Genomic DNA, 20,000 nt, shown 5'->3' with positions numbered 1-20,000 from the left:
TTTTTTTCCTTTTTTTTTTTTTTTTTCTTTTCGAATTACCTCATGGAGGGGCATAAAATAAGTGTATAAAAAATTTTGATAGATTTTATACGATCAGTTTTACACGTAGTTACAGGTACATACACGTACACGAACACACATACGCACAGATTACTCGTGTATATATCGATATAAGTTTTTCTTTGAATTTCTGGAATTTCGATATCTCGTAGAATCGAATTTTCGAAGGCAAAATTCGAAGACTAAAGGAAGACGAAGAACTCTTCTTCAATCACTTTCTCTCCCTCTCTTTCTCTCTCGCTTTCTCTTTCTCTCTTATTCCTTAATGCGGTTCGAATATGCTCGGAATGCCCGGACCCTAGCTCGTTTTGCGCCGCTCCTGGGCTGCGCGCATATAATAACGGCGTATCTGTTCCCAGGTTCTCGTAGAAAAGAGGCAGCGGGTCTTGATAACAGGGGGTTGGATAACAGGGAGAAAGGGGATAGGGTAGAGGAGGAGGAGGAGGAAGAGGGGGGGGGAGGGGTAGTTGGGGTATCGCATGAGTTATTAAGATTCCGGCGCGCATGCTCGCGGTTCTTTCATCGATTCATAAGAATATCCTCTCTGCTCTGCCGTCTCAACCCTCCCTCCCTCCCTCCCACCCTCTTCTCTACCTCATTCTCCTTAGTTGGCTCTCGACCACCCCCGATCTTTCAGGGACGTATTCACGATTCAGGTATCATCGACTCTCTTATGCACTTATCGTAATATGTATTATTATTGTCTCGTAATTATTATTATTATTATTATTATTATTATTATTATTATTATTATTATTATTAAAGAAAAAAAAAAAGAAAGAAGATAAAAGAGAAGACGAAAAACTAGGCACACAGGAAAGATAAAGATTGCGCGAGTTTCTACGACGTAGTAAAGAGGAAAAAAGAAAGAAAGAAAGAAAAAGGAAAAAAGGAAAAAGAAATTATAAAATTTAATTAATAAATAAATCGTTTATTCGTTCCTTTCTTTCGTTCCATTTCTCTCTCTCTCTCTCTCTCTCTCTCTCGTTCTTTTTCTTCTGCTCAGATTTTCTTTCGAATAATTACGACCGACCGTTTCAAGTCGATGAACTACCTAACACGATATAAATCTTAAGATATTAATAGGAAAATTGAAATAGCGAGGAAAGCTTACATCGATCCGATCCTTCTTAATCTCACCCTTCCACAACTCTGACGTATGTTGGCAATTACGCGTGCCAGACCGTTACTTAGCGCGTATATCAGCTCGTGCGCTAGCCATAATTTTTTTGTTACGGCCCTGCAGTGCAAAACGAAGGAGCACACGTACTTGTATACTTACAACACATACAAGTACAAACGTACACAGACACATATATATATATATATACACGTATGCACACGGGCGTATACATGAACACACAAACATACACACGTTGGTATACTTGTTCTCTCTTGGAAGGCGGAAGGAGCGTGCGCGCATTTACGGAAGGATCTCGAAGACAGAAAGAGAGAGAGAGAGAGAGAGAGAGAGAGAGAGAGAGAGAGAGAGAGAGAGTAAGAGAGAGAGAGAGAGATAGAAGGTTTGAAGAAGGAAGAGAAGAAAGTGCAAGAAGGAAGAAAGGATGGGGGGCAAGGAAGGAGTAGAAAATAAGGAGGAGCCAGCCGCTTGATCTATGCGTTTAATTAACCATAGAGACGCTGCCGCTACCAACTCTTACGCGTTTCGAGCTGGACCGTGAACGCGAGGGTAGAAACCGAGGACGTTGAAGGAGCTACGATGGTGAAAAATAAGAAAAGAGGAATAAGAGGAAGAAAGGAAGACGAAGAGACGAAGATTTCGCCATCGTCGGCGAAATTAACCCTCGAGAAAAACTTATAATGTGTCTCCGTCAAAAGGAACCAACGTACCATCTTCGTTCACCTCTTATCACAAATAATAACAACAACAACAAAAACAATAACAACAATAATAATAATAATAATAATAATAATAATAATAATAATAATAATAATAATATCTGATGATAATAATAACAAGTAAATTTGTCTAAGGAAATTCATTTTCAAAGTTATTAATTAAGAAACAAGTAATCATTCGTTATTAATACGAGGACATCCTCTTGTCTTTATCCTTTCAATATCTCTCTCTCTCTCTCTCTCTCTCTCTCTCTCTCTCTTTCTCTCTCTCTCTCTTTCTCTTTCTTTTTCTCATTCTCGTTTTCTTTTCATCATATAATACGCTTCATTGCACCTCACACAGCTCTCATCTCTCTTCTTCTCTTTCTATCTCTCTTTCTCCCTCTCTCCCTCTCTCTCTCTCTCTCTTTCTCTTTTTCTCTCTGTTTCTCTCTTACGCTCGCATCAAAGCAATGGCTATTTTGTTCTATCACCGAGAAGGTAATGAGCCGTTTGCTTGGAGTTATTAATGAAGGATATCGTCTCGTGGATTTCTCTAATCGACGGTATAAATTTACAAGTGACTAATCGATAGTGATCATAACGAACGACGACGTCAGCATTCATTACTTTCTGTTATTTTCTTCTTTTTTTTTTTTTTTGTGCTGCTCATCCTATCCTTGATATGTCAAAGGTGCTTGAAACAATTCATGAATAAGATAAAAACTTGATTTCCAATTAAAGAAAATATGACAGACCATTTTAATTTTTGAGTGAATAAATTTACTTGGAGTCATTATTGATTCTTGTCCTTTCTTTTCTTTTCTTTTTTTGTCTCTTTTTTTTCTTGTTTTCTTTTCTTCTTCTTTCTTTTTTCTTGCATAATCAACGAAATAAAACGAGACGAAGAGAAGGAATCTTCTCGTTTCGGTTGGATCATCGAAAACGACGATGACGACGATGACGACGATGACGATGAAGAAGAAGAAGAAGAAGAAGAAGATGAAGAAGAAGAAGAAGAAGGAAGGAAGGAAGGACAGGTGTTTCATGGATGAATTCCGCGGTCTTTTCGTGTGTTTGCAAATTATCTTAATACGAGAGAGAGGTGATACAAAATTGGACACGTCAATGGTGTAAAGAAAGAAAGAAAGAAAGAAAGAAAGAAAGAAAGAAAGAAAGAAAGAAATGAAACAAACAAAAAAAAAAGATAAAAAGGAGATAAAGAAAAACAAAAAAGAAAGGAAGAAAGAAAGAAAGAAAGAAAGAAAGAAAGAAAGATGAAAGAAAGAGAAAGAAAGAAAAAGAAAAAGTTTTCGATCAGGAGACACACGAAAGAAGCAAGCGAACAAGTAATCAAGAGAGAGAGAGACGGAGAGAGAGAGAAAGAGAGAAAGAGAGAGAGAGAGAGAGGGAGAGAGACGGAAAAGAACCGCGAGAGTCGATTCGGGCGTGACGGAGCCGGCGAGGCAATTATGATAATTACCGGAATTCGTGGTGCGCAATTAGGCCAGCGAAGCGACAGAAACGCGCTCCGATTTGTTCTTCTGTCTCTCTCTCTCTCTCTCTCTCTCTCTCTCTCATACACACATATACCTATACACTCATGGATGCATGCATGCATGCATGCACGCACGCACGCATGCACGCACGCATGCACGCACGTATGTATGTATGCACGCGTTCATCAATATTAGTTACAACCAAAGAACTCGCGCGTCGTGTCCTCGACTCAATGCACGTTTCGAGTTTCCGCCTCGCCTTTTTTCTGTTATAGAAATTAACGTTGGTCCCCCTAATTACAGAAGACGACCCGAGAAAGCACGCGGGAGGTTGCGTGCGGCCGACAGTGTGTGCTCCTGTCGCAGCTGAGCAGGTTTACCTGTCGAGAGAATAAAAGGAAGGAGAGTCGAGTTGAAGAAAGAAAGAGAAAGAGAGAAAGAGAGAAAAAGAGAAAGACAGGTACGCGTGTTCACGTGGCACGGTACACGGTGTAAACAGGTACATATATATATATATATATATATATATATATATATATATATACCTACATACTACGTTAGTATGGTATCCTATAGAGAACAGGAAGTGTCTCGTAATAAAAGAGTGACTTCCGTCGGTGAAACAATATGCGACTCTGGATTACAACGAGAATATATCTATCTATTTTTCTCTAACTCATTCGAACGTTACGATAGATTATTCTTGTTGTTGTTGTTGTTGTTGTTGTTGTTGTCCTCATCGTACTCATCGTAGTTGTTGTTATTGTTATTGGTAACAAACGATCGTAAATACTTATTGTACATATCCATTCAATACATTTCATTTCATCGTCGTTCTACCAGTTCTGAATCGTACGTATTACCTGTTCGTTTTGCTAATTCGAGTGCCTGGTGATAATTTAGCACGGGGCCACCGGGGAATTAACGAAGGAACAGAATTACCGAGAGACACGACGGTATCCTTGGTTTAACGATTTATTCTCAATATTTCTTATACTCATACTTCATCATTAATATCTGGGACGAAATCTTTTTTTCTATGTTTCCTTATTTCTCCTCTTGTTTTTTTTCTTGGTTTTTTTTTTGTTTTTTTTTCTTTTCTTTTCTTTCTTCCGATCTCATCGCTTGCGGTAGAAACAACATTTTCTCTCTGTCTCTCTCTCTCTTTTTCTTTTTTTTTTTGTTTTTTTCTCCCCTTTTTTCTCCTTTTTTTTTTTCCTTTGTTCAAACTCGCACTACGTATCAGATCGTGACGATACCTCGATATAATATATCATTAACGTAGAGGCTAACTGATTAACGTATAAGAAAAAAAGAAAGTTCATTAATAGAATGATAATCTATTCACTTTCATGGAAATACATTATAAACTACGATATAATTAATTGAACAAATAACGAGATTATATAGTAAGTAATTAAATGAGAAACGAAAGAAATGAAATCTATTGGATTCGTCCTTTACCTAAATTCCCCCGTAAACGCACATACGCATGTATACGTATTGGCGCGTAATATGCGATAGGATACAAACGGAGCGTATACGTACGAACTTGAAGTAGAAAAAAAAAAAAAAAACAAAGAGAAAAAGAAAAAGAAAAATAATTAATAAGAAATATTACGGAAAGATACGGACAAACGTGACGTTATTAATACACCCAATAAGCAATTCCAATAATAAGCTTAGACATTTTCTTCGAACGAGAAATCAATGTGCATTATATAGCATTTACAGAACGATATACTGTGTATGTAATATACAAGTGTAAGAAAAATCGAGCGATGTAAAAGTAGTAAGGGAGATACTTGACGTAATGGAGGAGTTACAAGCGAACGGGAGACGGCGCAAGGGGTAGGAAGAAGAGGCGACATGGCAAGTTCTCGTACCAAGTCGGTGATGGCATTTCTGTTGGTAAAAAAGAGAGGACGAAAGAAACGAGAAAAAGAGTGAAGGATGAGTGGGGGTGTGAAAAGGGGGGGGCGAGGGGTGGCGGGAGAGGAGATCGTGGGCGAGTGGGGAAGAGGGTGGTAGAAACGTCGTTCCGTTCGTTGCTGCGAACGTGAGATGCCAGCGTGTTTCCATTAATCCAAATCGCGAAATAAAATCATCGGGCGGAATGTCCATTAGTGGTTACTGTGCGAGAGAGAGAGAGAGAGGGAGAGAGAGAGAGAAGAAAAGAGAAGTCGTTAATGCTTTGCTTTGCCTCGTTTTGCTTTGCTTCGCTTTGCTTTACTTCACTTTGCTTCATTTTACTTTGCTCTGTTCTACTCTGCTCTGCTCTGCTCTGCTCTGCTCTGCTCTGCTCTGCTCTGCTCTGCTCTGCTCTGCTCTGCTCTGCTCTGCTCTGCTCTGCTCTGCTTTGCTCTGGTCTGGTCTGCTGTGCTCTCTCTCTCTCTCTCTCTCTCTCTCTTTCTCTCTCTTTCTCGCTTAGTGCACGCACTCTCGCGCTTAAGCATCTGTCGTTTTATAGAAATGAAGCTTCACCGAGGAAAATCGCTAGGAGGAGCGCGGACAACCACCAGGAATCGTTTTTCCTAGTTGCCGACGAGGAAACGATCACAAAAACCACCACACCACCATCGTATTATTTCTATGAAAAGAAGTTGCAAATTCGCGACGCGGAATCGACGATGCGGTAAATCATACGTATAAGTAGCGACAAAGTGTAACGACTTATGCGACAGTAAGTCCTTTCTTTTTTTTTCTTTCTTTCTTTCTATCTTCTTCTTCTTCTTCTTCATCTTCTTTTTCTCTTTCTCTGGCTTTTCTTTTTATATCTCTTTTTTTTTCTTTTCTCTTTTTTTCTTTTTTCGTTTTTCTTTTTCTCTCTTAGATTATTCCTCGCTCGCTTTACTTATTTACGTTGTACTTTTTTCTTCTTCTTCTTCTTCTACTATGACGTACGTGTGTGCTAGAGAGAGAGAGAGAATTTACAAAAAAAAAAGATTATATTGACTTTTTTATACGAATCAATCTGACACAGTAAATCAAGGAGATTCGTAGCGGTTAATTTCCAATGACAATGCGACGATAAATGATCTATTAATCTATTTATTTACTTATCTCTCTCTCTCTCTCTCTCTCTCTCTCTCTCTCGTTTCCTTTTCTTTTTTCTTATATCTCCTTTAATTTGAAAAACCGTGAAGAGGTCAAAGATATCAGAGAAAAAGGACGAAGAGATCCGTTAAAGGCATAAAACACTATCTATACCTGAGTATATCTACTCGCTAAAACAACGTCCTATTAGATTTACCATTGGACCAATGCGATTATCAAACGTTGCCATGAACTTTTTTAATTCGATCGGAAAAGGATCTCTCTCTCTCTCTCTCTCTCTCTCTCTCTCTCTCTTTCTTTCTCTCTCTCTTTCTCTCGTTCGCGGTGCCATCGATAAAATCAACGATACCTAACTCCTACATATGTGTCGAAAAAGGAGGAGAAGGAGGAAACGAAAAAAGAAAGAAAAAAAAAAAAAAGAGAGAGAGAGAGAGAGAAAAAGAGTACAAATGATCTCTCGGTGATTTGCCTTTGCCGTCGAAGTAAACGAGAAAGAAGAAGAAGAAGAAGAAGAAGAAGAAGAAGAAGATAAAGAAGAAGAAGTGGGGATTGTTTTCGATTAACGTAACGATTCTCGAGAAGTACCAAACGAAATTTGCTATTACTTAAGTTAATTAGAAAGGAACTTTGTGGATGAGGTTACTCTCTCTCTCTCTCTTTCTCTCTCTCTATCTCTCTATCTCTCTCTCCGAATGTTAATTTCGTTTTCTAATTTAATCAAACGAATTGCAATAAGTCACGATAAACGATTTAACCTATCGAACAATTTTGTCGAACGAAAGAAGAAGGGAGGGAGGATATGTAGCCGGTGGTTTGTTGGGTTCACCTTTGTATAAACAAATAGAAAAAAAAATAAAAAAAAAAAAAAAAAGAAATAAAAAAGAAAAGAGAGAGAGAGAGAGAGAGAGAGAGAGAGAGAGAGAAGAAAGAACGTAAAAAAAGAAAAAAAAAAGGATAATAAAAGAGGTTCGGTAAGAGGAGACTTATGATTTCACGAAAATGCTACGTCACGTGTCGTTGCGCATGCGCCTATGTTAGCGCATATGAGCGCTCGCTCGCTCGCGCGCGCGCCCTCACGCAAATCGCTTAATCCAACGCAAAGGAGTGGAACGCATTGTGGCGTTCGAGCGGAGGTGCGTGGAATGGACGTTCCGGTTTATCAGCGCATACGGCATGTCGCGGCGTGTTTCCATTAATTCGCGTTGCGAGGCAACCTCTCTCTTTCTTTCTTTCTCTCTTTCTCTCTCTCTCTCTCTCTCTCTCTCTCTCTCTCTCTCGTACCATTGGAATGCTCGGCGAAGTCGTTAGGCGGTAAAAGGCAGCTTGAAGCCAGCCTAATTTGCTCCTACGTCGCGATTACGCGCGTCTTCGAGGAAATCTTTCTTTCTTTCTTTCTTTCTTTCTTTCTTGCGCTTTCTTTTTTTTCCCCTTCTTTCTTTCCTTCCTTCTTTAACCTCGAACCTTCGGTCAAAGAAACACGAATTTCGCTAACTTAAAAGAATAAGAAATATCGGTGTCGTTTCTTTTTATCGACAAAAAAAAATATTTATTATCTATGAGAGAATGTTGATTACTATGTCCTAGAACGAAAAATAATATAATAACATTTACGTAATATTAATTCGTCCAATCGTAACAATTTTCATTTGTTCATATTATTTATATAATGTTCTTATCGTATTTATATATTCGATATAGAGGTTTAGATATCTTTATTTATACGACGGCTCTTTAATTATGAAAATCTAATATCCAATAATAGAGTGAGATATATATATATATATATATTATGTATATACACATACATATATACATATATGTATATATATGTGCAGATGTGTTCTTGATATAAGAGAAAGTTATAAGCGAGAAATAAAATTAAATTAAAGTCCTTAAATTAAAATCCGAAGCTAAGTCAGCCATTCTAAAAACGACGTTTACTCTGGGACGACCTGATTGCTACTGTGCGCCATCAAGCCAAATTCACGATATACAAAACCCCACGGGGTCACGGTTATTGGGTCGATGATTTATACGCTCGGTTTGTTTGCATAAATATTTCTCCTTGATGTATAAGAGCTCGTACATACGTACGTACGTACGTACAATCTAAGATGATTGTAAATATTGTACGTACATGTGATAAAAGAGAAACAAAACAAAAAAATAAATACGTCTTGCCTGTTCCCTTAGGTATAATATTTATATACGCGTACGGATTATTTTTCAAATTGGGGAGAAAAAGAAACCAAAAGAAAAAAGAAAAAAAAAAAAAAGAAAAATAATAAACGAATCTGTCTCTCTCTCTCTTTCACTCTCCGGTCGGACGTGTCTCGTCGATTCTTTTCTTGTTATTATTATTGTCGTTATCGTCGTTGTATCTTGTGTAACCTTGAACCCAATTTATTATACCCAAAGGAAATAGTCGATCGAAGATTGAATAATCTCTCGAGGGTAAGCGAGAACTATGCGAATTTAGTAAACGCCAATAGAGACATATACCTGTTCCCGTATGGTCGGGGCTTCTTGAGCCGGAACATTTCCATTAATTCGCCTGGCAAGAGACAAACTCGTGCGCCCATCGGAATGTCGTTCCGTCGCTCGTTAGACACACACACACACGCACATACATAATGACACATACACACATACACACACACACACATACAGATACCGTCACATACACACCAGTAGAGAATACGAAATAACGCGATTTGCTTGTAGTAATTCAATTACGGAAAGGCTCAGGCCTTCCAAGCGCTTATTTTATACATCTCGAACGATTACCGCGCGTAACGATACAAATCCGCGGATGTTACTTTTAAATCAAAAGCGTGGGACGTAAGGGGCATGCGTGCGTGCGTGTACGTTGTGTGTATGTGTGTGTGTGTGTGTGTGTGTAAGAATACGAGCGTGTACCTATGCGTGACCGAAAGCCATCGAGTGATCGTTATCGAGATAGTCGACGCGTTTGTGTTTCCGTCCTTTTTTTATTGTTTTCCTTTTTTTCTTTTTTTTTTTCTTTCTTTTTGTTTCCCCTTACGTCTTCGTCTTCTTTCTCTTCTTCTTTCTTTTTTTTTTTTTTTTTTTTTTTTTTTTTTTTTTTTTTTTGTTTTCTTGTCTTCTTCTTTTCTTTTCGATTTTGTAATTTTATTTTCGTTTTTCTTTCTTATTCTTTTTTGTTCTTTTTTTCCTTTTTTTTTCTTTTTTTTTTTTTTTTAGAAAAATCAATTTACAGGTTAACGGGTTACATTCCTTTTTTGAACGATATTTTTCAATCGAATCGTGCCATTGACCTAAGCCAAAGAGGAAATCCTAATGAAAAAGGACGAACGTAAACTCGACGAAGCATATCGTACCATCTTTCCTCCTTATTCTCTCTCTCTCTCTCTCTCTCTCTTTCTCTTTTTTTTTTTTTACCGATTATCATTAAGTACACATACATAAACAGCTTAACAAACGTGACAGAAATAATATATGACTTGGTTAGGTATTATATATAAAACTGAACTGATATTTATTATTAGTTTTCATCAATTTTCTATATACGAAGAGAGTCAAGTTTGTTACTACTCGGATAGATCATTCTACGATATCGTAACATTACTCAATTTGTTCTATTATTAATCATTATAACGTACCTAATTCCGTTCCCTATTTAATTTCAACGAGTTTCTAGTTTCTCTCTCTCTCTCTCTCTCTCTCTCTCTTCCTTATCGCTTTCTGTCGTAAGCTGTTACAAATAATTATCCCATCGGAATAGAATAAGAAGGAAGAAGAAAGGCACGCGAATAGATAGTAAAATAATTAAGACTAAAGTAAAGGAGAGAATCTCGATATCTTCGTTCGTGGTACGTGCAAAACGCAAAAGGCCAAAAAGAGTAAAAGAGATAGAACGAAACATAAGAGGCAGAGGGACAGTCAGAGAGACAGAGAGACAGAGAGACAGAGAGAGAGAGAGAGAGAGAGAGAGAGAGAAAGAGAAAGAGAGAAAGATATGTATACCCGCAGCAGATCTTTCAACGGCCCTCAAAGACGAAAAGATTGGGAAAAACGTATGCTTACGGAAGAACGATAGATATCAGTGGCTTTCTCAAATATTTTCCAGATAGAGATAGAAAGAGAGAAAGAGAGAGAGAGAGAGAGAGAGAAGCGGGCGTTAACACGGAATCGTTTAATTCGAAGCGCGACGAGGCGGATCGAACGAAGAAGAAAAAGGAAGAAGAAAGAAGAAGGAAGAGGAAGAAGAAAAGAGAGAAAGAGAAAGACGGTCGTTGCGTTAACGTTTGCGTTTACGTTGCATACGTTCGTACGTACGTACGTACGTTCGTTCGTTCGTTCGTTCGGTTCGGTCTACGTTCCGCTTTATCAGCGCGTACGGCATGCCGCGGCGTGTTTCCATTAATTCGCGTCGCGGGGCAAACTCGTGCCGTTGGAATGCCCGTTGAAGTCGAGGAGAGAAGTCGTTAGGCTGCGTGCCGTTCGTTCGCGTCCGGGCAACCGGTTTTCCCATCGGTGATTCGTCGTTAATTCGCCGGCGGAGAGTAAGTAATCGCACGCGCGTACCCAACGACCACCTCGGGTGTGTTACACGACTGCGTTTACACCAAGAAAGAAAGAAAGAAAGAAAGAAAGAAAAGAAAGAAAGGAAGAAAGAAAGAGATAAAGATAGTTGAAAGGAAAAAGAGAGAGAGAGAGAGAGAGAGAGAGAGACCAAGACGAGAAGGACAAGCCTAGCTAGCTTTCTAGCTAGCTAGATGGTTAACTGGTTGGTTCATTGGTTGGTTGGTTGGTTGGTTGGTTGGTTGGTTGGTTGGTTGGTTGGTTGTTTGGTTCGTTGGCTTTATCCTGTATACCATACTTCTTCGCGATCATGCTACGATCTGTTTCTTCTTCCTCCGCCCTCGCCTTAGATTGAAAATCTCCTTTTCAAACTTTACGACATTTCCCCAACTCGTATTTTTAATTAACACGGTATATTCTACCTTTGGTTACCCTTTTTTTTTTTTTTTTTGATTATCAATCGTGATCACAATTTCCTATCACGTTCCTCTCTCTCTCTCTCTCTCTCTCTCTCTCTCTCTCTCTCTCTCTTTCTCTCCTTCTTTCTCCATGTATCTCTGATAACGGAGCTATTTGGGATTATGTAATTTTCTTAGTCGTTTTCTTTTTAAGAAAAAAGGAACAAAAGTGAAAAAGGTAAAAAGACAGACTTGTTAGTTCGCAGATATCTTTTATATTTTATCTTGTTTTTACGTTCACAGTACTTTGAAGGAGGAGGAGGAGGAGAGGGGGAGGAAGAATTATCATATTGCATTTCGAATATGTATATATATATATATATTTTTTTTGCTTGTACTATACGTCGAAGGTATGCGATATAAGATTTGTTTTTTCTTTTTTTCAAATAATCTTTGCGACCGAATATTTTTCTCGAAGGAAAAAAAGAACGAATAAAAAAAAAAGAACAACAATGATGCAATTAAAACATCAAGATTATCGTAGATTACACTTGAAGAAGGAGAGCGAGAGCGAGAGAGAGAGAGAGAGAGACAGAGAATACGACAAGATATTTCTATGTGAATAATTTTTGTCTATACCTGTAAAAAAGACTTTTCGTTTTTCCCAAAGAAAAATATTTTTAAGGCTAAATTTAAAGGCGAAGTTCCTCTATAATCGTAAAGCAAAGTTCATAAACTTATCGTAGATATCGTTTAACGGAGAAAGTGTTTAGTTTATCTATGAATCACTCACCAAATAGGTTCGACAGCATAGAAGAACCGGAGACTCCGTCTGAAATGAAGAAAAAAGAGAAAAAGATGTAACATTAGAATTACAGGAGGTAGACTGGTATAAGATCGCGGGAAGATTACGCCACGAGAAGAATCTCTCTCGTAACTTTTTTACTTCTCTTTTTTTTTTTTTTCTTTTCTTTTCTTTTTTCCTTTCCTTTCTTTCTTTCACTTTCCTCTTCCTCATTCGGTCTTCGGTGATAGACGAAAGAAGAGGAAAGAGAAGTGGTTCTCTTCTTCTTTACTCTTTTACGTAGGCGATAAGCAAACACACGCTCATTATTTCGCTCTTGAATTTTACGATGAGCCGCTCGTGTAAACGGGTGTTCACACTTTGCGTTACGTGTAAACGTTCGAGAGTATCGAGAGACGAGTTCTCGAAAAGGCTTTTTATGTGTACCAATCCGTGTAAGTGTCCGGCATAATGTTCATACACAGAAACGCATAAATTCAAATACTAATCAACCAAATATATATATATATATATATATATATATATATATATATATGAGAATATATTCATGAGAGAGTATAAATGAATACGCGTATATAAGAATTTTATATGAACACATAGACAAACACGCGCATGCACATATATATATATATATATATATATGTGTGTGTATGTGTACGTATATAAGTATAAGAGAATGTTTAGAAACTCGCATTACATAGAAGCACGCACATAGTAACGCACGCGCGACGAGCTAGCCGTATCATTATATTTTACTTTAGCCGACGCGGAAACCCCGCGGGATAATTTGCGCGAACGAGCCGCAATTATTTAAGGGTGTGCATAGGTAAAAAGGGGTGGCCGAGGTAGCTGCTATAGGGCTGCCGCGTTACTTCGCTCGCCAGTAGTACTTATCGATTCGCGTCGTCTTCGCCACGTCGACGTTACGATATTTTCTTTCTCTCTCTTTCTCTCTCTCTCTCTCTCTCTCTCTCTCTCTCTTCCATTGTCGGATCTTTCTATCAATAAATCTCTAATCTCATGGTTCGTACTCGTTAAGAATAATAATCTATTTTATTCGGAATTATGAAATGAATAATGAGAAAAAAATTTCGCAAATGTGAACAATCAAATATAAGATACAAATAATTAGAAATATTACGTCTGTAATTGTAAATTAATATCCGACGATGAACAAACGACAATACATTGAATTTTTTTTCTCCTTCTTCTTCTTCTTCTTCTTTTTCTTCTGGGTATTGCACTTTTCTCATCTAGTTCAATTACCAACACAAAAGCTCAATGGAAAAAGATGCAACGATTTTGAAAACGATGCGCTCACGGAAAACAGGTGCAACTTGAACGAAGTAGATACCTTACCTATCTACCTACCGAAGCACGTGAACAGTAACGCTCCAAAGAGAAGAAAGAGAGAAGATTTCGTAGAAGAAAAAAAAAGAGAAAAGATAAAAAAAATGAAGGGGGAAGAGAGAAAAGGGGTCGTATATTTGTGTGGTAGTTACGTCTGTGCGTGCACTTAACCTCGCACACGTATTACGTACATGTATGAGTCTGTATATGTATATATATATATGTATATATATATATATATATAAGTTCGAACTTCGAGATGGTTCGAAGAAGGAAAACGTGAGTGTATATGTGAAAGAAAGAAAGAAAGAGATAGATAGATAGAGAGAGAGAGAAAGAGGGTGAGAGTGAGAGGGAGAGGGTGGAAACGGCTCGAAGCAGCTCGTGGGGTGATTATGAGCGAGTAAGTGCCGCCGTCCAGTTTTTACCCTCTTCTACCCCTCGCTCCTTACTGACCGCCCGTTTCTTTCCCGCAGCGACCATCCTCCTTCCACCCTCTTCCACCATCTACGACGCCACTCTTACCACCCTCGACTCGACTAAACCCCCAACGGATCAATACGCTAAAACATTGCCACGTCGAGCCACCGCCGTGTAAAACACGAAAGAAATCCGCCGGGGTGTTTTCCTTTAACCACTAACTCCTGCGGCATCGAGAGGGTATGCCCTTTTTTTGTGTTTGTTATTTTGTTTCTTTTTTCTTTTTTTCTCCTTTTTCTTTTTTTCTTTTTTGATTTGTTTCTTTTTTATTTTTCTTTCCTTTCTTTTCTTTTTTCTTTTTTCTTTTTCTTTCTTTTTTTTATTTCCTTTTTTACTTACATTCTTACCCCCTTTCTAATGAACAACGGTGATTCTTTTTAAGGAAAAAAAAAAAAAAAAAAAAAAACAAAACCCGAAACATGACATATTTCTACCATTCGAAATTAATGTCTATTTCATAATCCCTGCTATTTTCATTTCGACAATTATAGATTTATTCTTACGTAGTTCAATGTCTCTTTTCTTCATCTTCTTCTCACTTCTCACTAAATGATTAACTCTAAATTTTAATTTGTTAGGTGCGTCTAGAATGAAAAGAAGAGAAAAAGAAAGAAAGAAAGAAAAAGAAAGACAGAATGGACACAGAGTGAATCTTACAAATATGTATTCGTAAGACTATTATCGATCATTTAAAGTGATAAAGAAAAAAAAAAAAAAAAAGAAAAAGAGTTATTCCTCCTCGTGATCGGATATTAATGATAAAGAACTACATGATAGACGCAACCCTGATTGCGAGAACACTGAGTAAGACTGAAGAACGTTATCATCTTACACTGTTAACTCTCTCTTTCTCTCTCTCTCTCTCTCTTTAGAGTTCAAGTAAAAAGTGAGTTCCTTGCCCTTCGAAGTGGAACGAATTCAGCACATACTCTCTCTCTCTCTCTCTCTCTCTCTCTCATTCTCTCTTTCTCTCTCTCTCTTTTCTATCGCTAGACCTTCGAAGGGCACGAAAGACGAATGAACGGACGTCCGTGGCCTACCGCAACCCACGTAAGACACCGATCAAATCCCTCCCACTTTCTCTCTCTCTCTCTCTCTCTCTCTCTCTCTTTCGCTTTCTCTCTCTCTTTTACTTTCATACCACACAGGCAACACACGTTTCCGAACGACGACGTGTGTTCGACGTGCTGTTTCCCGTGAACGATCGATATATCGATCGTCTTCGACGAACGACCGGCTGCCTGGTGGTCGACGACCACGCGGGAAATAAGAAAGAGAGAGAGAGAGTGAGAGTGAGAGTGAGAGTGAGAGTAAGATAGATAGAACTAAACAGAGAGAGTGAGAGAGAAAGAGAAAGAGAGAGAGAGAGAGAGAGAAAACCAGAGAGAAAGATGGAAAGAAAGAGAAAAGCTGAGGCCCGCGGCTCTGTTGTCCGTGTGCGTCCTGCCTTGTGGTCACTTGTTGCCTGCCACCCCCAGGGGTTGGCCTTGTCCCTCTGTGTTTGGGGAACGCTTGTCGTCCAACCGCCGACAAACCGGACGAGAGTGAGCTCTCCTCCCTCTTCCCTTCCCTTCCTTTTCACCTCGCCTCACCGCCAATCCCCATCCTCATCCCCATTTACCCCTCAAACTCCCCCCCTCCCCACTTTTCTTTATCCACCTCGTTCCAAACTCTAGACTCTTTTTAAGATCAGACTCTTCCGACTTTGTCTCTTTCACATGTTTTTCTTTATACGTATATATATATATATATATATATATATAAACATGTATCTAAACTCTTAAATATTTTTATGGATATATTTTATATATATACATGTATATGTATATATATATTTTTTTTTGTACGAATAAAAATTGAATTATTAAGAGAAGTAATAAATATATAAATAAATAAATTAATAAATTGAAAACTTAGACCCTATATATATATATATATATATATATATATATTATATATATATATGTGTGTGTGTATATGTATATAAGTGAGAAAAAGGATCTAAAATGATAAGCCGATGATAAAATTTATTACCCTTATATTATACTTCGTGCATTTAAAGAGTTTCTCTCGGAAGAGAGAACGATTGTATATATTATCTTTTCTTATTTTTTTTTCTTCTTTTTTTCTATTTTACTTTTATTTCACTTTATTTTATTTGATTTGATTTTATTTATTTATCAGACGTCATTGATCGTAGGTACCATCGTCGTTATCTCGTCGCGTAATAAAATCGGAAGGGAACTCGGAACTCGCACGTCCACCACGATTATCGTTATCTCCGGCGTCGTTGGGACCGGTCGAACGGTAAGATAATAAACGTAGGCCTTCTCTCACACTTTCTCACTCGCTCTCCATCTCTCCCTCACTTCTGTTTCTTTCTTTCTTTCTTTCTTTATTTCTTTCTTTCTTTCCAACGTGAAGAGTGAAACCGGTGCGTTTCCTTTTTTCGTGCCGTTCCGACGATAAACACAGATGTCTTCGAAACGAAAAATGCTTTCTCTTCTTCGTGCCTCGCCCTTTATCTTCTATTTAAGGTCGAAACGTATAATCATCGCCTTCACATGAGAAGGCAGCATATTATCGATAGGTATAATATATCCATACCTATATCGTGTTATTTGATAATAAAAAAGAAAAAAAAGAAAGAAAAAAAGAAAGATACAAACGAAAAAAAAAAGGAAAAAGAAGAAGAAGAAGAAGAAGAAGAAGAAGGAGAAGGAGAAGGAGAGAAAAAGAAATGAAGAAAGAAAGAGAAAGCTCATCCTTTATTTGATAAAAAAGAAAGAGAGAGTGAGAGAGAGAGAGAGAGAGACATAGAAATGTGTAATAATTCTGGGAAATGATGGCGACAGACGTGACACGTGTGTTTGGGTTCATTCCCGTCGACCACACTTTGTCGGAAACTTTGTTCCATCTTCTTCTTCTTCTTCTTCTTCTTCTTCTTCTTCTTCTTCTTCTTCTTCTTCTTCTTCTACCTCCCTCGTAAGTTTTTTCGTTGCCTAACAATAATACAACAGACCGAAACGTGCTGTACTCTTACGTGATTACTCTTTCAATCGTTACGCTTCCAACTTGCTTTTTTTATTACACGTAATTAGCGCGATCGTGCTCGTTGTATGTATGTATGTATGTATGTATGTACGCGGACGCGTGTATGTGCGTGTATGTGTGGACACCCACGTATATATGTTCATTCGATCTCACATTTACATGTCTTTTTAATTACAACGGCCATGGCCGGCTACTTTAGTATATCTACTCTATTATTCACCAACAGAGATTTACGAACAACGTGAAATTACGTTCGACCGTACGTTTTTTCCGTCGTTGTATGTCCTACGTATATTATGTTTTTATCATTGCTATGATTTATCATCTAACAATATTGAACATTATCTATACGCTTATATGAACGAATCGAACGATTGTTTCATTGACAAGATTGATTCTTTTCTTTTCTTTTTTTTTTTTTCTGTTTTCTTTCTTTTTCTCCCCTTCCTCTTCTTCTTTCCCTTTTTTTTTTGTTTCCTGTATCATTTTATTTTCCCTTCTCTCTTTCTTTTTTTCTTTTCACACAAGTATTAAAAGTTTCGAACGATCCATCCTATCTCCATTCACGACCGAATGTCCCGTTTCGATCACGTCCCTATCTAATTTTATTACGGACGATAACATTTTTCCAACCGAGGATAATGACGCTGATGGTACTTCCTTTTCTTTTTTTTTTTTTTTTGCCCCTTTCTTTTCCTTTTTCTCTTTAATTCTCGTGACCAATAATTTTTTCTTTCCTTTTCTTTGTTTTCCTTTTCTTTTTTTTTTTTCACTCTCTCTCTCTCTCTTTAGTTAGACCCACCTTAATTAATTTCTCTTTTTTTTCTTTTTTCTTTTTTCTTAAACGATCGATATTACCGATGGGAGAAGAAAGGATTAATAAATTTCTTTCCTTCTCATTTTGTTTTGCTTTCTTTTCTTTCGTTTTGTTTGATTTCGATCGAGCGCATTCCCATAGATTAGATTAGATTCGTTTCGATTCGATTCGATTCGAATTAATAAAGCTTTCCAATTTCGGACAAATCATTTAATATATCGCGGCTTGTTACTCGCGTAGGACTTTCTAACGAAGTTTTCCTTGGAAATAATGTCTCATAGAAAATCATTCCGGTGGTTAGTTAGTCTCGTACGTTTCTATGAGTGTGTGGTCTCCCACACGTAAGTATATAAAACAGCAAAACGACGTTGTTATACATAGATATATCGTAGCAGCAAAGCAACTCAGATGGAGTCCGATGGTAGTAGGTAGAAGAAGCCGACCGTCTAACGATCGCCTAATGTCTCGCGATACGTAAGTACATACGTGGGAAACATTACATGCTCTGTCCGTGTCCACGGATTATATAATATTCAATTTTTAGTATGCGTGCGACCCGTGTCTTAATCCAACCATTACGTCTAATTGGTCGAGATTAGCTAATATCCTCGTAGTGATTAGGTCGTGTCTATGGCCGCGGCTCGTTTAGAATCAATTCCCTCGAGCTAAAGCCATTGCCCGTGCCAACGCCAGATGTCGTTCGCAATAGGAACATCAAGAACAACAAAGTCATTGAAAAGAGAAGAACAAAAAGATTTATACGGATCATCCTTTTTTTTTTTTTTTTTTTTTTTTTTTTTTTTTTTTTTATTCTACATTTACATGACCCGAATAATCGTCAAATCGAATGAATGACGTTACGATCGTAAAGGAAAAAAAAAAAAAAAAGAAAAAGAAATTGAAAAGGATCTTTTCGTTTTCTTAATTTTTTTTTCTTTTTTTTTTTTTTCACTTTTTTTTCAATTCTCTTGACATACACACGACGATCTTTTCCTTTTACATTTTCAAAATCTTTTTCATTATTACGATAATAGATGGTAGATATATTAACGCGCAAAATCTCAACATCTCAAAGGGCCTTCTCTATCCTTTGCCTTCAGGTAGACGAGAAGGAATTGTTGAAAGAGCAAAGAACAGATTTAGTTTTACGCTTAGCCATGATCGACGCTACTGTTATGGACCGTTCACGTACGACACCCAGGTGTGTAAACAAAGCACGTTTCTTTCATCCTGCCACCAACGCCAGGTGACTGTCACTCTTCTTACTTTTCTGTTTTCAACCATACCCAACCGACGACTTGACTTTTCTAAACGAACGATATAAAATATTTCGCAGGTTTATTTTAACGTTCTTCGGGATATCTTCAATGGCGACGATGGTAACGATAAAAATTCGTATTTCATTTAAAAGAAAAGAAAAAAAAAAATATATATATATAATTTTTTTTTCATACGCGTGAATATTTGTAATATTATTTATAAACATTTCCACATATATATATGTTATAGAAATGTATGTACACGATATTTGATAGTTTCGACGTAAGGTGTTGAGCAATAAAAAAACATTTTTTTTTTTTTTTCCAACAATTTTCCTTTTCTAAAAATCCATTACACGTAAATATTTAAAAGATATTAAATGCCCATTTCCATATATTAAATATATGAGATTTTTCTTCGTCTCATTGTTAAAAAAGAGGAAGAGAAAAAAAAGGAGAAAGAAAAAAAAAGTAAAAAAGAGAAAGAAAAAGAAAATATATATATATATATATAAAAGAAAGAACGATAAAGAGAGAGGAAAGACGTAGACGAGTATCGGCTTTTCCTAGAATTATGACAAACTCGTACGGGGTAAAGGTACGAAACACAATGGTTCAGTATCTATGGGGGGTTTGCACCCGCACCCGGTGGCCGAATGATTCCGAATTTAGACTTAGGATTCCAGTAGGCCGATTGGAATTTATCGACTGGTCCCCATCGTTTTGCCCTTAGCCCTTTATAATATTTCCCTTGTTCCTTCTGCCCTTTTGATATTCTTCCTATCTTTTTTTTTTTACCTTTTTCCTTTTTCTCATTTT

At 37.5% G+C, this 20,000-nt stretch overlaps 1 protein-coding gene and 1 long non-coding RNA gene across 22 annotated transcripts in view; one reads left to right on the top strand and one right to left on the bottom strand.

The window, feature by feature from the left end:
• Positions 1–20,000, bottom strand: part of LOC124948700 (zinc finger homeobox protein 3) — a 402,750-nt gene that overhangs the window by 189,221 nt on the left and 193,529 nt on the right. For 20 of the 21 annotated variants that reach the window (XM_047492682.1, XM_047492696.1, XM_047492681.1 and 17 more), the window contains one exon: positions 12,210–12,248. The gene's annotated coding sequence lies outside the window, so the exon portion shown is untranslated. Of the gene's footprint in view, positions 1–12,209; positions 12,249–13,362; positions 13,594–20,000 lie in introns of those variants that run through there. The other variant, XM_047492701.1, reaches the window with a different exon arrangement.
• LOC124948703 lies at positions 18,137–19,380 on the top strand. Its single transcript, XR_007100806.1, has 3 exons — positions 18,137–18,396; positions 19,023–19,168; positions 19,259–19,380. It is a non-coding gene; the product is annotated as an uncharacterized LOC124948703 (long non-coding RNA).

This window comes from Vespa velutina, chromosome 4 (assembly GCF_912470025.1).
Source record: "Vespa velutina chromosome 4, iVesVel2.1, whole genome shotgun sequence".
Taxonomy (NCBI): Eukaryota; Metazoa; Arthropoda; class Insecta; order Hymenoptera; family Vespidae; genus Vespa; species Vespa velutina.
This window is presented reverse-complemented; position numbering and strand designations above follow the sequence as displayed.